This window comes from Procambarus clarkii, chromosome 11 (genome assembly GCF_040958095.1).
Source record: "Procambarus clarkii isolate CNS0578487 chromosome 11, FALCON_Pclarkii_2.0, whole genome shotgun sequence".
Lineage (NCBI taxonomy): Eukaryota > Metazoa > Arthropoda > Malacostraca > Decapoda > Cambaridae > Procambarus > Procambarus clarkii.
Window position 1 is genome coordinate 44,384,367 of NC_091160.1, and position 5,387 is coordinate 44,389,753.

Genomic DNA, 5,387 nt, shown 5'->3' on the forward strand with positions numbered 1-5,387 from the left:
GATAGAGAAAATCAGACAGATAGACAGACAGAATATACAGCTCTGGGGCCTGATAGCTGAGTGGACAGCGCTCTGGACTCGTAATCCTAGGGTCCGGGTTCGATTCCAGGTAACGGCAGAAACAAAATGGGCAAAGTTGCTCTCACCCTGATGCCCTGGTACCTAGCAGTAAATAGGTACTAGGGAGTTAGACAGCTGCTTAGGGCTGTTTTCTGTGTGTGTGTGTGTGTAATTAGTTAGTAACAGCTGATTGATTAAAAGTTGAGAGGCGGGTCGAAAGAACAGAGCTCAACCCCCTCAAGCACAACTAGGTGAATACAACTAGGTGAATACAACTAGGTGCATACAACTAGGTGAATACAACTAGGTGAATACAACTAGGTGCATACAACTAGGTGAATACAACTAGGTGAATACAACTAGGTGAATACAACTAGGTGAATACAACTAGGTGAATACAGACACACAGATAGACAGGCAGACAGAGATAGAGAACTTGTAGGGCAAGGAACTGAACCCGGTCTGATAATAGCACGTCGCATTTTGACGTACACTCTCCCTAAGGCCAAAAATCGTCGTACTAGAAAATGAAAGCGGCTGGCGAAAGTGACATAATATCCCGTTTTCTGTTGTGGGTCCTCTGGTAGGTTAGGATAAAGGGCACTTTAGGACGACATTGTCTAGACGTTAGGAAACTTTAAGAGGGTGGGCTGTGGTGTTTACTAGTTGTGTTTTTACGGGGGTTGAGCTTTGCTCTTTCGGCCCGCCTCTCAACTGTCAATCAACTGTTTACTAACTACTTTTTTTTTTTTTTTTTCTCACACCACACACACACACACCCCAGGAAGCAGCCCGTGACAGCTGACTAACTCCCAGGTACCTATTTACTGCTAGGTAACAGGGGCACTTAGGGTGAAAGAAACTTTACCCATTTGTTTCTGCCTCGTGCGGGAATCGAACCCGCACCACAGAATTACGAGTCCTGCGCGCTATCCACCAGGCTACGAGGCCCCCATGGTACAATGGGTTGTTAGACAGGGTTGGTAGTTAGGGGTTATCTCCTGTGGTACAATCGTTTATCCGAACGCTACAGTTGTCCTCTGTTTAACCGAATGCCGGTCCAACAGGTTATCCGGATGACGCAAGCGGTTGCCTGCGTCCCCTCCTCCTATTCCAGATATCACTTGGCACTGATGAAAGGTCAGGATATCCACGAAATTTATGTTCTTGACTCAGATATCCTCTTATCAAGCTTTAATCCGCGTCTGGTGTATATATATCACACACGACGTAACCACAACTTTTCTGCAACATTAGAACGTTGCGTCAACGTAACTAAGCAACGTAACCACAACATTATGTCTTAACTGGGATATACTTTCTTGTTCCAGTTGTATAGGTACCTCCAGCCTAGTGTTTATACACCCAAGCTTGAGAAACGTATATTCCTGTATTAGTAAACAATTATACATGATCAGATTGTATTATTTACGTAATATTTCCAGTAAAAAGATGCGTTTTGAGAAATGTTTATGTTTCTGTTAAATGTATATTATATGAGAATACCTATTTGTCTGTCCTAAATTAGAGGCCAAGTGCTTAGGGGAGGGGGGGTTTAGCCTCATCCTACTTTGCAGGTGGAATGGTCTGGGGGATGGGACTGACATAGGCTTCTCAATGGTTGTCCTAACTCAAATACTCTCAGATATATTGACCTGTAACCCAACGCCTCTCAACATGTGATTTCCATAAAGTCTTAATGAAACTTGGGATATAATTTTTGTAGAGTTCAAAGCACATTTTCAGAATTTATGGCAAAATGATGAACTGAATTAATACAGGTTACAGTGATGAAAATAGTGAGTAGGGAAGATGGTTACAGTGATTGAGGGGGGGTGCAAGGGGAGGGGGAAGAGGGGGAGTGGGAAAGAGGGTTGGAGGTGTGAGGGGGAAGAGAAATAGACCCGAGCACCGCCGGGTAACCCGCTACATATAGATATACACGAAAACGTCTATGTTTATGTATGTATGTAGCGAGAGAGATAGAGGGGTTATCTTGAGATGATTTCGGGGCTTAGTGTCCCCGCGGCCCGGTCCTCGACCAGGCCTCCACCCCCAGGAAGCCGCCCGTGACAGCTGACTAACTCCCAGGTACCTATTTACTGCTAGGTAACAGGGGGGCATCAGGATGTAAGGAACTCTGCCTATAGTTTCTCACCGGCGCCAGGGATTGAACCCGGGACCACAGGATCACGCGTCCAGTGTTCTGTCCGCTCGGCCACCGGCTCCCACCGGTTAATAATTTATAAACCCGACCCCAGATAACATTAATGACCACATCAATAAACCAACCCATTAGGTTATCGAGGCCAATAAACGAGATCGTTTAACTCAGCCCAGCCAATGCATATCGATTAACGACACCATTGAGAAGAGAAAACTATTATTAACGACCGAGCGATCTTAGCCAATGGGCGGGAGATATCGTTCGAAACAGCCTCGTTAAGCTCCTCTACACGTGGAATAGATGACTAAAGAGCTACGATCTCCTCTCACCTATATCTCTCCACGTATTGATTCATCACAGCGGCAGTTAGGGGGTCTTACGACCCGTTATTGATGCCCTACTGTCGGTCCATTCGGAAGGTTGATGACGGTATTAAGTAATTCACAAGTGATTGATACCCAACACCTGGATGCCTTTACCAGTTGGGCAATATAACAGATTGCCCCCTGTTGCTCACTTTGCATATGACTTGAGACGTCGCCTGAGCAAATGTGGAGAAATTAAAATTTTTTTGGTATCATTAAGATTTTTAAGTTATTTGATGTGTTCATATTTTATATATGATAGTGGAGGTATTGACAGGTTCTGAAGCGATATTGTGGGGGTATTGACAGGTTCTGAAGCAATATTGTGGGGGTATTGACAGGTTCTGAAGCAATATTGTCGGGGTATTGACAGGTTCTGAAGCGATATTGTGGGGGTATTGACAGGTTCTGAAGCAATATTGTGGGGGTATTGACAGGTTCTGAAGCAATATTGTGGGGGTATTGACAGGTTCTGAAGCGATATTGTGGAGGTATTGACAGGTTCTGAAGCGATATTGTGGGGGTATTGACAGGTTCTGAAGCAATATTGTGGGGGTATTGACAGGTTCTGAAGCAATATTGTGGGGGTATTGACAGGTTCTGAAGCGATATTGTGGAGGTATTGACAGGTTCTGAAGCAATATTGTGGGGGTATTGACAGGTTCTGAAGCGATATTGTGGAGGTATTGACAGGTTCTGAAGCAATATTGTGGAGGTATTGACAGGGGTATAAGAGATATTGTTAGATATTGACAGGTTCTGAAGCGATTTGTGGGGATATTGACAGGTTTTGAAGCGATATTGTGGAGATATTGACAGGTTTTGAAGCGATATTGTGGAGATATTGACAGGTTTTGAAGCGATATTGTGGAGATATTGACAGGGGTATAAGAGATATTGTTAGATATTGACAGGTTCTGAAGCGATTTGTGGGGATATTGACAGGTTTTGAAGCGATATTGTGGAGATATTGACAGGTTTTGAAGCGATATTGTGGAGATATTGACAGGTTTTGAAGCGATATTGTGGAGATATTGACAGGTTTTGAAGCGATATTGTGGAGATATTGACAGGGGTATAAGAGATATTGTTAGATATTGACAGGTTCTGAAGCGATTTGTGGGGATATTGACAGGGGGAATAAGAGATATTATTAGGGCATTGACGGAAAAACACTGTAGGGTATTGACAGAGGAACGAGGTGATATTGATGGTGTATTGACAGGGAAAGCCGGAACATTGGAGATGGAGGGAATTGACAGGAGAAGGGAGTCAAGACATATCGTTAGAGGGGTCTGTTGACAGAGTTGACGGGTTAGGTGGTTTACGCCTCTTAGGTGGTTTAATCTTCATCAATCAATCAATCAATCGACAGAGTTCAGATCAAGCGCGACTCTGCATGTTGATGTGTTCACTGACACACATCCAAGAACAGTTCTGAAAATGCCTCTCGAAATGCAGCTAAAAAGTACGTCAGGCAAAAATTATCTTAAATAACGAATGGTATTGTTGCAATAGATTTACGATCCTTTTTTATGCTTTTTAATGCTTTTTTATGTCTTTTTTATGCTTTTTTATGTCTTTTTTATGCTTTTTTATGTCTTTTTTATGCTTTTTAATGTTTTTTTATGTCTTTTTTATGTTTTTTTATGCTTTTTTATGCTTTTTTATGCTTTTTAATGCTTTTTTATGCTTTTTTTATGCTCTTTTATGCTTTTTTATGCTTTTTTATGTTTTTTTTATGTCTTTTTTATGCTTTTTTATGTTTTTTTATGCTTTTTTATGCTTTTTTATGCTTTTTATGCTTTTTTATGCTTTTTTATGTTTTTTATGCTTTTTTATGCTTTTTAATGCTTTTTTATGCTTTTTTATGCTCTTTTATGCTCTTTTATGCTTTTTTATGTTTTTTTATGCTTTTTTATGCTTTTTTATGTTTTTTTATGCTTTTTTATGCTTTTTTATGTTTTTTATGCTTTTTTATGCTTTTTAATGCTTTTTTATGCTCTTTTATGCTTTTTTATGCTTTTTCATATATTTTTAAATGCTTTTATTTCCATGTGGTTATTCAAACGTTTTCATACATACGAATGCATACATATATGTATACATATACATATGGACATACATAAATAGACAGCACTCGGGAATCGTAGTGCAAAGAACCCAGGTTCGATTCCCTGTCGAGGCAGAAACCAACAGGCACAGTTTCTTTCACCCTGTGCCTCTGTTCACCTAGGAGTAAATAGGTACCTGGGATTTATAGAGTTGGCGGCTGTAAATTATGTACTCACCTAGTTGTGCTTGCAGGGTGTGTATTCACCTAGTTGTGCTTGCGGGGGTTGAGCTCTGGCTCTTTGGTCCCGCCTCTCAACTGTCAATCATCTGATACTAACTACTAACAAATTTTTTTCACACACACACGCACACACACACATACACACACACACACACAAACACACACACACACACACACACACACACACACACACACACACACACACACACACACACACACACACACACACACACACACACACACACACACACACACACACAAACACAAACACACTCACACACACACACACACACACACACACACACACACACACACACACACACACACACACACACACACACACACACACACACAAACACACACATATATGCGCACACACACACACACACACACACACACACACACACACACACACACAAGCATAACAGTCCGCTTAACAATGAGAAAATTGCAACGTTGCTTAAGAAGCCAAGAAGGAAGCTTGACAATCATTCACACA

General features: G+C 41.5%; 1 protein-coding gene across 1 annotated transcript in view; it reads left to right on the top strand.

Moving 5' to 3' along the window:
• Window positions 1–5,387, top strand: part of LOC123753381 (autotransporter adhesin BpaC-like) — a 102,212-nt gene that overhangs the window by 85,665 nt on the left and 11,160 nt on the right. The window lies entirely within an intron of this gene.